This window comes from Tiliqua scincoides, chromosome 5 (genome assembly GCF_035046505.1).
Source record: "Tiliqua scincoides isolate rTilSci1 chromosome 5, rTilSci1.hap2, whole genome shotgun sequence".
Classification (NCBI taxonomy): domain Eukaryota; kingdom Metazoa; phylum Chordata; class Lepidosauria; order Squamata; family Scincidae; genus Tiliqua; species Tiliqua scincoides.
In genome coordinates, this window is record NC_089825.1 from 16,802,698 (window position 1) to 16,819,655 (window position 16,958).

Sequence of the window (16,958 nt, forward strand, 5' to 3'; positions counted from 1 at the left end):
ATAATGATAATAATGAAGTGTGGGACAGTCTCAAACCTTGAGGGACACCATAAACCAGTGGCCATGGCACTGACCAGGCATTCTCCAGCACTTCCTCCTGGAAGCCACTCCTAGAAAGGATTGATCTCACAGCAAAACAGTGCCTCCAATCCCCATCCTTTCCAGGCAGTCAAGATGGACCTTATGGCCAATGGTATAAAATACTGCAGTCCAGCAGAACCAACAGGGATGCAGTCTCCCTTTCGAACTCCTGTCGTCCACCAAGGCCACTGAGGTTGTTTGTGTCCCAAACCCCAGCCTGAAGTGAATTGAAAAGGATCTGGAAAATCAGCTTCCTCTAAGAATCTGTGGAGCTGGGTTGCCACTGCTCTCTTGAACTCATCCTGCCAAAAAAATGGCTAATTGGTGATAAATGGCAAGCAGTTAAGGATGGGGGATGGAGGAAATAACTATGGAAAGAAATTAGATAACATGAAAATTTCTACAAGGTCAGGAGAAGGAGTGGATGGAACGCAGTGGGTGTGTATGACAAAAACAGAGCTACACCCATCAAAGTGCAGATGCTCTGTTGCAATTCTCAGTGTAAAGCAAAGTGAAAAAAGCAACCATTGGGCAGCACTAAGAGACCCCTGATGCCTCTGGGAGCCCACAAAACAACAAGGTACCTGCATCCTGGTGCCATCCATTACACATGACATTCGGAGGTAGCAAAATAGCCAGTGCCAACTTGAAAAGCCCCCTTTGTGGGGCTTTCCTTGAGGAGACCTCTGGCGGATTCCCCGCACCCGCACGATATAGTGATAGACATTTTGGTGCTGCTGTTCTTCTGGGCACTGGGAAGCATAGGATTGGACTGTCCATGGGCGTCTCAGCATGCTGCAGAGGGTATAGCATCTGGAGCAAGTCAAACGAGCTGGGTGCCAGCCCTTCATGTCTCCACCAAGTCATCAATCTCCCCCTGTTCTGCCCCATTCCTACCACCCTACTGGCCTGGCCTGGCTGGCCTTCTCCCACTGCTGCATGTAGGGCCTCTGCAGCATCTCCAGTAGCTGTCTAAAAGCACATGGCTACACACACTTCCACACCTGTTTACAATGCCCATAAAGCATGTTCTATCACCGGAACTCTAGTTCTGGCAATGGCAACGCCATATAAGATTGGGCTGCAAAACATTGTAACCAATGGATCTAACCAATTATTTAATTTCACATTTCAGTACTAATTGTTATTATAAGAAATATGGGTTCAGAGACTGTAGAGGAAAACTGAAGAAAAACCCTGTGTCAGTCTGGTTATGTAATAGGAAACTTTGTATAACACATTTTTGGTGACCTGGTTTGTTTTCCCAAATTCACTACAATCCCAGCGTAAACACTCTTTTGAGCTCGTTGTGACATGAAAATTGTACTATAGTAAATAATTTGAAGTGCCGTGCATTAGTTTGACAGCGGCCACACAATGGGATTTTGAGAAAATTGTTACAGGAATTAATACTCCATTTGAAGAAGGCAAGTGAGAGCGACTGTTTCAAGACAACTGTTTGTCTCTCTAGGTGGTTTATTAATTTTTCTCTTCTCTTAATCTTTCCATAATCCTAAACAATTTGTGATTATTCCAGTAGAGATGAAAATGGCACTTGATGCCAATAACAAAAGCATTCCCAATTCTTTGGGCTTCTTATGAGAAAAGGTGTCTTTGACAGTGTAACTGAACCACCAATTAGTTGCCAACTGGTCTGCTGTGAGTAAAGATTTTATTATTTCTGTAGCTCTTACTTAAGCATATTTGTTAGAGATGAAGCCAAAGCCTAGGGGTGTCACCCAACTCAAAATTACTTTTCTTTTTAAAAAAATTAATTTCCAAGCAGACAGTGCGGTTCCAATGGTTATTTGTCACTATTGGAAAAAAATAATGTGAAACAATTACATTGTCATGGAATATTCAGAAACTATGTCCTAGATTGCGCATGTGCAACAGATTGAGGGCGTAGTAGAATCCTGAAGGGCTGTCATGGATTTCAGACTACAATCAGGGTGGTGGTAACACTTTTGAATGATGTCCTGGATTAAAAATAAAAAAAGAAAGAAAGATTTCCCTGCAAATAGAAAACTATCACAGCAGATAGAAGACTGGATTGGAACTTTTCTCCCTGCTATGCTATATTTCTTCTACCAAGGAGTTTTCAATGTGGTGACATTTTTAAAAAATTGTAATCCCAACCTGCACGCTGTAATGATACCGTGCACTCTACCACTTCAGTTTTTTGTATGTATGGACAAGTTCTATATAAATACCAGTTGCAGGATGAACTCCTTATTGGCATGTATCTAAAAGATGCTTTGAAGTTCAGTTTTCTAAAATACAGTGATAAGAACACTAATTGGCCCTTACTCTTTACTTGGTGATTAAATTAACTAAGCAGGTCACACACTTGGCTTGGACTGTCTACCTTTGTGAATCCAGAAACTGGGAACTTCACTTTACAATGTTCTTTCAACAAGTGAAGTTTTCCAACACAAATGGAGAGAAAGGCATCCAAGAATAAGGAATGCTGATCCTAGCAAACTTGAGACGAGACCAGAAAAAAATAAACATTTCTGCTCCAATATCGGGACCATTTTGTGTGTATTTAAATAAGAATTTAGGATGTGATCCACATCCCACTGAAGGTGTTGGCAAGTGTCCAGTGGATTTTAATAGAGGTGGATTATCCCATTGCCACCTGTGCATTCAGTTGGACCAAGTGGGGCTGGATGGTCTAGCCATCTCAGATAAGCTGCTGTCATGCTGCTGAATTGCATGTGGGGAGGGGGAAGTAGGGCACAGGACTAAATCCTGAGGCAATTGATTTAAACTATTCTTGATTATCTGGTAGGGCTACATGTGTGCTGCACCAGGAGGCAGATTGGATCAGAGAATTCTGCATGCACCACCTGTTTGCAAGCATGCTTTCCCATTTAGGTAGGTATGTATGCGTGGAAGCAGGAAGTGCATTCTTTTGAACTGGGGCAACATTGTGCCTGGGCTTGATCGTTAGACCATTTTCGGAATAAATAACATTTTCCTGCCAAAGCAGACAAGAAAGCATGACCTCACAGGGTAAGGAATATTCCTTGGTGTAAGTTAAGAATGTTGAAGATCTGGTTGTATTCATTTAGCAGCTGGCCGTGACTTCCACCAGCAGCCCCCTTCCTCTGGCAGAGGCTCCTTCCCTGCACTGCAAAAGAGCTTATGTGTTTCCTTGGATTCTTCAGTTGACATGCAGGCAAGTCCAGCAGAGGAGAACAGCTGCAAAACAGGCAGCAAATCCAAAAGAAGCTGAAAATTGATTTCAGGAGAAGCATAAAGAATGGAACAAGAGCTTATCGAGATGCCCCCCCCCCCCGTCAACATATCGCTTCCTTGAAAGATAAAGTGTTGAGTTATTTTTCCTTCTATGGAACTGGACAGAAAATGCCGTTAATGTACAGCTTCAGGACTGTGTGGAGTTTTCGAGGGCTGATTCTGAACAGAGGTCGACTTGGCACACGTCATTGGTGAAGGAGGACAATACAGTGCATGCTATTTGCATCTCAAGAGACCATGTTTCCAAGAGTGTGTTACAATGTGTGCTTTCTGCCATGAATCTTATTGAGAAACCATACAAGGCAGTGTTTCTCAACATGCCACTTCACGTGGTCTGCCTATTTGAAGCACCACCAGAAGTAACTGGTGATGACATCATTGCCAATCACTTCTGGGTTGGGAGGCCAGATGCGGCCCGACAAACAAAAAGTGCGTTTTGGAGCTTCCTACTACTGTTTGTTATGTCACATTCCAGGTCTCTGCCAGACAACAGGGGTCCATGGGTCCTGTGAGTACCACACTTAAGTACCACTGGTGGTACCCATATTACTGGTTGAGAAACACTGACATAAGGATTTATTTTCAAATAAATATCATTGGTGCATTTCTTCTTGAGAAGACAGCATTCATGGTCACTTTATTTCTATCTTTCATTATTCCATAGCACCTAAAAGCAAGGGGAAGCTCATCCATTAATGGGGTGAAACCACTGCATGTGGTGAGTGCAGGGAACTGGCATCCACTGCCTCCCAACTCATCATGAGCGCCATCGTGCCTGCCTGCCGGGCCGCAGCTTGTAGTAGCTCTTCACTCTGTCTCTTCATCTGCCCATCACGCTTCTTGCTTCCTCTATGTCTTCTCTCTTCTTGCTGCTTGCCTCAGTGACATTGCCACACTCACAGCCCCCTGATCCTGATGCGAGTGGGAGGTTTAGAGTGCATGAGAGTTCACACTGAAAGTTCTGACTGCAGTGCACACCAAACTTAAAAAGAAGTTGCTGTTGCAGCATGAAGTGTGTGTGTACGGGGGGGGGGGGTGCAACCTGTTAGGAAAGGATGGAATCAGCATTCACCTGAAATCACCCTGTGTTGGACCCTCTGCTCATCAACACTATAGATATGGGCATATACTGTATAATGCACAGATTTGGTTTGGGAAATACCTGCATCTTCAAAACACCCTTTTGGGTCAGTTCTTGCATCTTCAGGTTGGAGCTGATGAGCTGAAGAGATGACACCACATGTTTATGTGAACACACCCAACACAGGCAATAACTGTACCTATTGCCTGCTGCTCTTTACATTTTGTGCCCAATCCTATCCACCTTTCCAGCGCTGATGCATCCGCAGTGCAGCCCTGAGGTATGGGAACAAACACTCCCTTACCTTGGGGAGGCCTCCAAGGTGACTGTCCCGTTGGCAGGGCTGCATCTGCACTGAAAAGTTGTAACTCTGTATTGGATTGCAACCTGAAAGAGTTGTGTACTGTGTTGTGTTGTGTACTGTCAAACTGCCTATTAGATTGCAACTGAAAGAGCAATCCTATGCATGTCTACTCAGAATTAAGTCTCATTGAGCTCAGTGGAACTTACTCCCAGGAAAGTACGAATAGTATCACAGCCTTAGACTGCCTTGCCCAAACTACAAATGTTTTAGTTTCTGCTTTTTGGAGCTCTGAGGAAAGTCCATATCCCAACTCTTGTTTTAAAAAAATAATAATGTAATGTACTGAAACAATACAATAGTTTCAGCTTCAGTATTATTTACAGCCAACATTCCAAGGCCAGCTGGCATTTACAGAGCTATCTGCACAAGAAAATGGAAAGCACAGATAGTTATATGATGCTTATATGATGCCAATCTCAGTGCAGTCTGCCTTTTATCTACATTTGCCTACCTTAAATATCAACAACATTGTTACTTTGGAATTTTGTGATGAAGCTTAAACTCAAAACTGCTTTCCAGAACAGCAAGAAATATTTGAACAACTTTCGGCTTTCAGTCTGTGATTCAGAGATTTATTTATAAGACTGCTGATTTTGGGCCATCAAACATATACATTCAAGCTGCAGGAATGACTCACATTTGTGGGAGGTAATTACTACCAGAAAGTACATCTAACTTTTGTAAGTTTCTCTTTAAAATGTCCACTTAAGAGCAGCATGTTCTAAAAATAGCATGTTTTGTTATACATTCAGTAAGATTCAGCTTTACTGAGTGGAATGATCGGGGCCAGCCTGAGGCCAGCTGATGTGGGTTGCATCAACTGCTGATTGTGAGGGCTACAAGGGGGTGTCGGATTTGGGGTACCTTTCACTCCAAGTATGCTGCTGCTGCTGCTGTCTCCCTCCAACCCACTGCTGATGCAAGCCACACATGAGAAGCAGATCATTCCCATCCTTACCGGCCTCGTCGTATATGATCATAAAAACTAGGAGTCCTGCACTTCCCGGTTTGACAACAGTGCAGAAGGAGCATGGGAAAGGTTTTGGGCAGTGGTTCCCAGGCAGCTGTGGAAACCAGCCAGGGGAGCTGCAGAATCCTCACGAAAAGCCTGCACCCTATATAATCTATAGGATTGTAGTTCTAATAGGGACCCTTGACCAATGGCCCAGTAGGTCAAGGGAGCCGCCATTTATAGTGCAGAGTTGGCAAACCTGAGATGGAATCAGGCAGAACTCTTGTGCTGCCCTGGGTGTGATTTTATATAAATAATCTATAGAGGTTTGGACCTGTGGCTGAGAGCATGTTTAGCCTTTATGGAAAATGAGTCTGTAGAACAGGCACTTGCATGATGGTGTGTGGCTTTGGGATCATCATTTATTTATTTATTTGCAATGTTTTTACCCTGCCTTTCCCAACAGGTGCCCAAGGCTACTAGATTGCAATCCTGAGCACTCACACTGCCAGCGCAAGTCTCTTGCGCCAGCCCAAGAGTGTGGCAAATGTGCCTCCATTCAAGTTGGGGAGGCAAGTGCAAGGATGCCCACCAGACTCCCTGAGCCGGAGCAAGCCATGGAGGAGATGAGTTCATGCTGACGGCGGGTTGCCAGTGCAGGGTTTGGGGAGAGCAGAGGAGGGTGTTTCGGGGGAGTTCCAGGGCAGTGGGGGAGGGCAGCAGGCAGACCAATGGGCGGTCCGGGCCCAGGAGGGGGGCAGCCACCCACAGCCCAGCACTGATGCTAAGGGTATTCTAAATATCCCAGTGATGTTCTTGCACTCCAAACAAGTTGTTCATCCCCATCCTTTGACTGTATTATTCTTGCAAGGACTTCATTTATTGCTAAACATCTTTGGCCTTCCTGCAGAGCAGATGGATTCCACTCAGTTCTGTGGTCCTGTTGTACAAGAACTGCCAAAGTAGCAGCATGACACAGTTCTTCTCTGATTAGATGGATGTTAGTTATGAATCAGAATGGCAGGGAGCCAAGCACTGTCTTCTGCTTGTCATAATCCTAGAAATTAATCTTAGAAATCAATACAGGGGATTAAGCCCATTTCCAAAATGCTGTCATCATTTCCCCCACAAAAATCTCAGGGCTTTCTGAGCAGTGTTACTATAATTTGGCCACCCTCTAAAAATTCCCACAAACCCCACAGCAAGGATCGAGTGACTCCTCCCTTATTAGGATAATGCAATCAGCTGTCATTCCACAATCCTGAGGTTTAAAAAACCAAATAGATGCTGCTGTGTCTGTCATTTGCAGGAGAGACAAAAGCAAACTGCTATTATACTGCAATTACAAATGTAAGTAGGAGGTTCTCCATTCATTCCTGTGGACTGTGGGGCCATAGGAAACAGCAGGATAATTCTAAATACACATCAAAACTGTGCATGTGTAAAGTATTTTGGGTCACTAATGTTTTGATCACTGCCTAAGAGGGATTAAATAAAATACTGGTTCGTATAGAACTGATTCATTGAGGTCCATCAAGCCAACCAGTAACTGCCTTTACAAAATCTGGTTCTTCTGAACAAATTTCTGATCATATTGGACATGTTAGTTGAACTGTGTTTCAACATCTCTTTGATTACTCTCTAATCAAGAGCATTTCTGATTGCATATTTGCTGGTACTGCGGATGCAGTCTGCAGTAATGGGGATCATGAATGGGCAGACCCACGACGAGTAGCCAGGCAACTGAACCTTGCAACGGAATAGGTTCTTCCCAAGCTGCAGGCTATCATTTCTACTTTCTTCTCCATCTAGGACAGCACTCATTACATCACCAGATCCAGCCTCCTGACCTTTACTGCCTATGACAAAAATCCTTGAGCTTCCCCTGATTTTTGCCTATTTTTTGTTACATTTAGGTCCTGCAACCAGTTGAAGACTCCTTTGAGAATTCCCATTGGCCACTGGGGTGGCGAGAGATGAGGAAGTGTTCAGCTGAAGGCCATCTTCTTCTTCCTTCATCAGCCTGAAAATGAACCAACTGATGCCAGTGGCTGCAGCAGGAAGAGCAGCAGGGGGAGGAATGACCATCTACCAGCCAGCGAGTCAGCCAGCATGGCAAGGGAGGGGAAGCTGAGGGGGTGGAACTGAATGAGCTGGAGGTGTAGCAATTTAGTGTGGGTGTTTGCATGCACACAAACTGGCTGGTGCTTCATGGCCAAGGGGAACCTGGTGCCACCCCAGACAAAGATATCTGCTGCCAGGGACTTTCAAAAGAGGCTTTGTACTTCCATATAGCCCACTATATACAGCCCAAAGGATCTCCTCTATGGAGAACTCGTGCAAGGAAAGCGCCCTACAGGTAGACCACAGCTGTGATACAAGGACATCTGCAAGAGGGACCTGAAGGCCTTAGGAGTGGACCTCAACAGGTGGGAAACCCTGGCCTCTGAGCGGCCCGCTTGGAGGCAGGCTGTGCAGCATGGCCTTTCCCAGTTTGGAGAGACACTTGGCCAACAGTCTGAGGCTAAGAGGCAAAGAAGGAAGGCCCATAGCCAGGGAGACAGACCAGGGATAGACTGCACTTGCTCCCAGTGTGGAAAGGATTGTCACTCCCGAATTGGCCTTTTCAGCCACACTAGACGCTGTTCCAGAACCACCTTTCAGAGCACGATACCATAGTCTTTCGAGACTGAAGGTTGCCAACATAGCCCACTATGTATATCTGAATTGCAAGCCACTTTGGGAATCAATCTTAACTGAAGATATTATTTGCTGAATGAATGAATGAGCACCGGGTCTAAAAGAGAAAATATTTTAGGGTGCAACTGCATGCTTTAGTCACACAGTTTAAAATACATCTTGTCAAAAAAGAGGGGAAATTTTCCTAGTAAATGTTGTTGAGGCTTCTTCTTTAGTACTTAGCTGGTGCTTGATGAGCAGGTTGACCAATATGCTGCTGTGGGTGCTGCTGGGATCCATGTGTCATTCGTGACATGTTTCCACTCTTGGCAATTGTTGGTGATGTTTCTAGTCTCTTTGATGGTCAATCGTTGGTTTCTTCGAACTTCCTCAATGTGTTTGAGCCACGTTTTCTTTGATGCTGCCTGTTGAACCCTCTGAAGTTACTTAACTCCGCCAAGGATGGTCCCAAGCCCAGCTGCAAAAGGAGGAGGGTGGTCACCCTGCTGAACTAGGAGACCAGGCAAGAGATCACATGGAAATCTGAACAAACTCATTCAATGTTAAGGTTACAGCTTGGATACTTAAAAGATTTGAAAAAGATCCAGAGTACATATTTTTAGCTTTAGAACTTACTTGATGTGCAAAAGAGAGCAAGGTGCAAAAGAGAGCGACTAAGATGATTACGGGGCTGGGGCACCTTCCTTATGAGGAAAGGCTACGGCGTTTGGGCCTCTTCAGCCTAGAAAAGAGACGCTTGAGGGGGGACATGATTGAGACATACAAAATTATGCAGGGGATGGACAGAATGGATAGGGAGATGCTCTTTACACTCTCACATAACACCAGAACCAGGGGACATCCACTAAAATTGAGTGTTGGGAGAGTTAAAACAGACAAAAGAAAATATTTCTTTACTCAGCGTGTGGTTGGTCTGTGGAACTCCTTGCCACAGGATGTGGTGATGGCGTCTAGCCCGGACGCCTTTAAAAAGGGATTGGACAAGTTTCTGGAGGAAAAATCCATTACGGGGTACAAGCCATGATGTGTATGTGCAACCTCCTGATTTTAGAAATGGGTTATGTCAGAATGCCAGATGCAAGGGAGGCACCAGGATACAGGTCTCTTGCTGTCTTGTGTGCTCCCTGGGGCATTTGGTGGGCCGCTGTGAGATACAGGAAGCTGGACTAGATGGGCCTATGGCCTGATCCAGTGGAGCTGTTCTTATGTTCTTATGATGTCTCTGATGCCAGGGCCAGCCATTCCATGAGGCCAACTGAAGCGGTCACATTAGGCTATCACATCAGATTGGTGGTGGGGGGAATGCCCATTTCTGCCCACCTACTTGCCTCCCCTGCTCCTCTTCCTGCTTCCACATGGGAGAATACTGGCCTAGGACATTGGAGAGCGGAAGAAACAGAGGCTGGCACATCATCAGGTAAGAGGGCAGCATTTGGCAAGCTGCCTCAGAAATCAGGAGGTTTTAGACTGGCTCTCAGCCCAAGCCGACCCACGCTTTCCTGGGAGTAAGCCCCATTGACTCTAATGGGACTTACTTCTGAGTAGACATGCATAGGCTTGGGCTGTCAGTCTGTCGCCACAAGTGGCAGCTGTCCTCCTAAGCTTGTTTGTTTCATAGCGATTCACCTTCACTGTGGAGACTCAGGGGGCAACTGGGGCTGAAAGGAAATTACTAGGAACACAGCTCATCACAGATTTTTATCTTAAAAAGAGACGTTTTACAGAAATAACATGCAGTCCAATCTCCCTTGCTATGCTTTTAGTCCACTGAAGCTCAAGTTTTGAATATTAGGAATTCGGTTTTAAGGGAAATGTTTTGTAAAAAATCAGCCTTGAGAGAAAAACTGGTCAAAAACCAAGAGAATTAATGAAAACTAATGGGGGGAAATTGCCAGTGGGATCAGAGCAAACCACAGTTCTGAATGGTTAATCATGAATGCAGTGCATATGAAAAGGACTCTCACATCCCATTCATTATGTGGGGCTGCTGGCTAGGGAAGCGGAAGATGATAAAAGAACCCGTAAGTGCTGACCATGTGCCCAGAATCAGTGGTGTAGATAGAGGGGGTGCAAACCACTAAGTTTTGCAAGGAGCCTCACTGCAGCATGTAAGGGGCCCCTTCCCTTTGGAGCCATTCCAAGCAGGGGGAGCAAAATGGAGGCGTTCTATTTGGGTGATGTAGGAGAACTCAAATCTGCAATGGTAATTGTAGAATCTGCTTCCCAGTGCCCACATTTCAACAGTAACCTGACAAATAAATTTTACTTTGAACTGTCTCTTTAAGTTGGCACTGTGGCTGACTGATTTCCTGTAAGAAATGGGGAAAACCATGACAGCAGCACCAACTGTCAGGCACTGATCAAATTGCAGGCCTGGCAGAAGTGCCACACCACATCACACAAGTCGTAAAATGCACTTAATAACAGCAATGGGTAAAACATATTACTCAAAATCATTAGCTGCCTTTGAAAAACTATGGATTGAATCTGATATCTGAGGCTTAGATGCCTGCTCTGTTATGAAGTTATTTGTTTGCAGTTATGGAGACAAGATGTTTTTTGTCCACAGAGACATCCCTTAAAACAGCTGGCAGAAGGAATGAGAATACAAGTCTCAACTGACAAAGTACAAAAAGAATGTTCACAAGCATTCATGGAAATCTTGCGCTTAATACCTACATCGGGCCGGAAAATGATTTTTCTTCAAGAGCAGATGAGCTGTGCATTTCTCTACCTGGTAAACTTCATTATTTAATATTAATATTGACAAAAACTGACAGTGATGTTTAAAGGCCTCAGTGATGTTTAAAGGCTTCTGGAGGCCTCAGAAGGCTTTTGGAGGGCTAGAGGACAAGGCTCCAGATGCAACCGGTAAGTTGGGGAGAGGGGGTTGGCATTCTGTGGTCCTGGCCCCAGGTGGCACATGGGCCAGGATCACAAGTGGCCAGATCAGCTGTCTTCAACAACAGGCACAGCTGGTGCATCAACTGAAACTGGGCAAAAGTGTTCCTGGTGAAACCCAATTCTTCAGGGTCTAAGAGTACTGTCAGCCTGTGAACCTGGTCTTTCACTAGTAGTGCAACCCCATCCAGAACAGGCTGTGCTCCCAGTTCTGAATCAACTGTCCTACTGACCAAAAGCACTTCCATTTTGCCTGGATTAAGTTTCAAGTTGTTAACCCACTTATGGACTTTACCTCAATGGGCATCAGTTCAGAACATCCGCCGCCTCCCTAGTCCCTGATGGAAAGGAGAGATAGGTGGGTGTCATCGGCATATTGATAGCACTAGGTTCTAAATCCCTGACAATCTCTCCCAGAAGTTACATATAGAAGTTAAGCAGCATGTGGGCCAGAATAGAATCTTGTGAGACCCCATTGACCAAAGGGCCTAGACTCAGTTCTCCTACCTTCTGTATACAGGTAGTCCCCAGTTCTCCTACCTTGTGACAGGTAGTCCTGTACCTAGATATATCAGAGAAGAACATCCTGGCCTATAGCATTATTTGTTTCATTTGTTCTCTGTTCTGTTTATCCCCTTCTTTGTCTGGTCATCACCCTAGCAAGCCTAATTCTGCCATCACTCTGATGGCTGGATGAATTTCACCCAGCATATCTAGGCCTTAATTAAGAAATATGCGATTGGCACAAAAACAAAGCTTTTCACTATTTCCGTATTACGGTTGGATCGTGCTTCCTGGGTCAGTTTTTCCTTCAAAATGCAGTTTTATTGAAAACGTGTAACTGCCAGAAACAGCTGGGGATGGTGAGATAGATAAGAAACCCATGAAAGGGCAAGAGCCTTCTCATATTTTAAGTCCTGTGATTGAAAGCGTATAATTCCTCCTGCTTTGTTACTAACTTCCAGCAGTAAATATCCTTTTGCTGGGGGGACGGGACGGACGACTTTTGATTCTGTGGAGAATTTGAACCTGCAAAAATATTTTATTCCTTTTGAGAAAAGTGAATCTATGAGCTTTGGAAAAGCAATACATTTGACTCTCATAATCCAATCACCCTTTAGGTGGGAAGCCTTTCAAAACCAGAGGAAAAATCCCATAATGTAAATATTGCTTCTAGTCTCCATGTTCTCAGGGTGGTTGTTATTTTAGTGTCACAGGACCCTCAGTACACATTAAAACTTGTCTGTCAAGAGAAGCATTTTTGATTCTGTTCTCTTTGTTATTTCAGGGTCTTGCAGATGAAATATAATGTTTATGAGACTCTGCAGTTTGCCCTGGCTCATGTGCAGTGTATACATTTGGTTTACAAGGGGGAATGACCTCAGCCACCGAGCTTTCAGGCAACGGTTCCCAGTGGTGGCATTCAAGTCTTAAAAGCAGCGCTGCGGCAAGGATGCATACAAATGTGTTAAATAAATACAAAAAGATTGCAACATGAATTACTCCAATTTTGAACATTCTTATGATTAAGCATACCAAAAGGAATTGAAACATCAGACTCATTTGGAAAGTGGGAGGGGACACTTACATGTCATGTTGTGGTGCCCACAGTACTTACTGAGCTGCCCCCTGCAGCTATGCCACTGGGTGTTTGCAACTGTCCCCCACCACTGCAGGGTGTAGCACATGCCCCATTGGCACAGATGCATTGGCACTGGAAAGTTGGATAGGATTGGGCCCTGAGTTAATGTGATAAAATTATATTTTATTTTACTAACCTTTAATAAAATTACTTTAACTATAGTGGGCTACTTGAAGCTATTTGACTGCTTGAGACAGAACGTAGCTCTGCCGTGTCCTGTTCTCCCCCCCCCCGCCCCAGCTTCACTGCCCTTACCTGGCTCCTTCTTGAATCAAAGCAAGAAATACGAAGCAAGTCAGGATCACTCCCACATCACCCTATATTTCTGTCTTTGTTTAAAGCCTGTGCAGAGGAAAAAGTGATTTGTCTCCTACCCCCACTGGGTTCTTTTAAAGCACCCAGTGGAGGATGGTGAAGGAGCCAGATTGCTGCACACCAAAGTTCGGCATGCAACAATTTAACTCCTTCCTCCGCACAGGCAATGCAGGGTGCTCTAGGGGCATATTCTGCATTCTTTGCTTTGATAAAAAGCCACACAGAGGAAGGGGCCGGTAAAGAGGCCAGCTCTTTCCACGTTGGCAGAGTGGGCCGGAGGTGGTGGGTGTCTGTTTGTCACCACTCTGCTCAGGCCCCAATGCAAATAGGCTTATTTGCATTATGGATGACCTGGCCATGTTCTCTTGGCCCATTGTCCACCCATGGCTGGCAGCCTACCCACCCACAAACTTCCATAGAGAATGAATCCTCTGATGCATCATTTGAGAACTGAAGATAGAAGGCACAGTCAGGGTCACTCAGGTTTTACAGCCCTCATCAGGCAAAAACGGGATATAGGAATGTGGCAGCCCTTGTGATGGGTAGGTGATTAAAGGTTCAGGATTGGGCAGGCCAGAGTTGGACTGTGTCTTTTGCTCCTCTACACGGTTCACTGTTTAGTTTGTGGAATTTGCTGCCACAAGATGGAGCAACGGCCACTAGCTTGGAGGGCTTTAAAATGCCCCCTTTGACTGGAGTCATATGTGAGTCATAATGGGCAGCCGTCGGGACTCATCCAGAGCCCTTTACTGACTCATTTTGACTCAAGTTCTGAGTCTTTTTGATACACCTGTCAGGCACAGCTCCGCAGGAAAAATAGAGGTTCTGCCAGGGTGTGTGAGGAGTAACAACACAAAAATGAACCTGGGAAGTATGCAGTGCCCCCCTCACAACCAGCAGCCATCACTCCAAATGCAAAAGTGAATTGCAATGACACAAAACACATCATGCGTGACATCACCAACTACTTACTTTTAGGTTCAGAGGTATGTGCAGACTGGGAGCATTCCCATTTTCAGTTGCTCTCCCCCCCTCCCCCCTCCCTGGGCTTCTGAAAGCCACTTTTTCCTATGGCTGACCAATCCCTCCCCCCTCCCTTATCCAGAGAAAAAAGATCAGGCAACCCATTCTTTGTCCAATGTTTGTTCCTTGAGAGATGGACAAGACAGGTTGCTCCAGCCTCCCTCCTCCGTGAACTGACTGGACCCACATTTCCTCCTCCTTCCACCTCATGCTCAATTCAGTTACCCAAAACAAAAACCTTAACCCTTCCTCCTTCCCTCACCCCCCCATCCATGCATCCTGACTGAAGCTAACTTACCCTGCTATTCACACCAGTCAATGCCAGCTTCCAAATCGCCACAGGAGGTCTTTTACACAATGCGGAAGCCACGAGAAAAGTAAGCAAGCACATCCATACACAGACTTGAGTCTGCACACATGGGGACTTATTTCCAAGTCAGTGGCTCCAAACTCAAGTCCCAGGTCATAGAGATGCATGACTTGAGTCATGCACGAGTCACACAAATGTGTTTCAGCAGCTCAAACTCAAACCAATTCACTCAAGTGTTCATCCCCAGTGGCTTCTAGTCATGATGGCTATGTGCTGCTTCTGGGCTCTGAATACCAGCTGAAGGGGAGCAATGGCAGGAGAGAAGTGTGCCAGATGAGCTTCTCAGAGGCAGCTGGTGGAACACTGTGTGAAACCAGTTGCTGGGCTACAGGGGCCTTTGGCCAGATTCAGCAAGACTGTGTCGGTGAGAGCGTTGAGCAAGAAGACCTCATTTCTATCCAACAGTTCTGTTATTTTGTGACCAGCACTTCCATTACGTTCCTTAAAAGCCTCTTTTGGGACAAGCTTTTCTACTGCACTGCTTTTTACTTGCTACACTGATCTTGGAGAAACAAGGTTCGCCACCCAGTACTCTCAGCCTTCCAAAGGTCTTATTACTTTCTGATGTAATTGAGGAGTTTCCTTTTGCCCTCCCAAATCGGCGTTAATCAGTTTCCATAATGTTTCTTGAAAGAGAGATGTTTATTCTCCAGACAAGTTCCTTTGTAGGAGAACAGTCCAAGGACAGAGCTATTTTATATACCATCGCTTTATTCCACTTGGAGGAACAGCAAAAGGAGACCATGTGATTAGTCAGAAGAGGAAAGCGTAACAAGGTACTGGCAGGGTTTGTAGATTTTTTCTCCATCTCTCATAAAAATGATTTTTCCAGGGAAATCTGGAGTGAAAGAACAAATGTGAGCCATCCCTGATCTCTGAAAATTGATCGGTGTACTGTTTTCATTAGAAACACTACCACCTTCCACCTGCCTTGTAACCAGAGAGCACCACTAAGGCACTTCTTGTTCTGGGAGATTCCTCTCTACTTCTGGACGTGCCAGGAATTTGGCTTCCAATGTGAGCCAGCATGGGTTAGATGTGGGAAATGGAAGAACTTTTGCAGCTGCTCCTGAGTCAGGGAACAAAGTTTTTTAAGTGTGTTGAGTCAGTTAGCTAGCTAAATTACATTTCTGAAGAATGAAAACAAAAAAAGAAAGAAAGCCTCACAAAGCCACTTTTGGAAGGCTAGTTTTCAATGGGCTCATTTTGTAGATCAGAAATTATAATCAGAAATGTCTGTGCAGCCTTGTTAAAATATGAGAAAGGGCACTACATTCTTTAGCAAGATAAAAACTAGCGGCCCCTATGCATCCTTGAGCCTTATTTTGCCACACACGCAGACACAATTAAAGGGGGTGTGTGAGATTGAGCCAAGGTCAATTTCACCAACTAAGGCTGCAATCCTAACTACACTTTCCTGAGAGTAAGCCCCATTGAACAAGATAGGACTTACTTCTGAGTAGACCTGGTTGGGCTTGTGCCCTAACTGCACCTATATGATAGATCAGGGGTGCCCAAACCCTGGCCTGGGGGCCACTTGTGGCCCTTGGGGGATCTCAATCTGGCCCTCGGGGAGCCCCCAGTCTCCAGTGAGCCTCCAGAGACTTGCTGGAGCCAGTGCTGGCCCGACGCAACTGCTCTCAGCATGAGGATGACTGTCCCTCCACTACTTGCTGTTTCACATCTGTGATGTAGCAATGGCAGCAAAGGAAAGGCTGGCCTTGCTTTGTGCAAGGCCTTTTATAGGACTTGAGCTACTGCAAGACCTTCATTCATTCATATAAGTTCCATCTCTAATATATTTATTTATGTAAATTTATTCAAATTTTAAATGGTAAACTAATTCTTTTTTCCCTGGCCCCCGACACAATGTCAGAGAGATGATGTGGCCCTCCTGCCAAAATGTTTGGACACCCTTGTGATAGATCATAAACTAATAGAGCAATCCTAGCTCTCCCCTGAGCCAGAGCAGGTCCCTTGTGCTGGCTCCCAAGTGTTCAAATGTGCCATAAAGCATGTTCATGGTTACTCAGGAGCAGGCTCAGCCAGTACTGACTTGCCAGAGCTCAATCCAGAGAAAGTGTGTTTCTGCTGGCCTGGGCAGGCCAGTGCAGGAGGTGAGAGAAAGTGATGGGAGAGCAGAATGGAGGTGGGGGGGGGTGTTTTGTTTGGGGAGGGCAGACAAGGAGGCAGATTGGGTCCAGGAAGGGGGTGGGACTGGTTGTGGAAGCACAGATTGGATCCTAACCTCTGACCCAACCAACA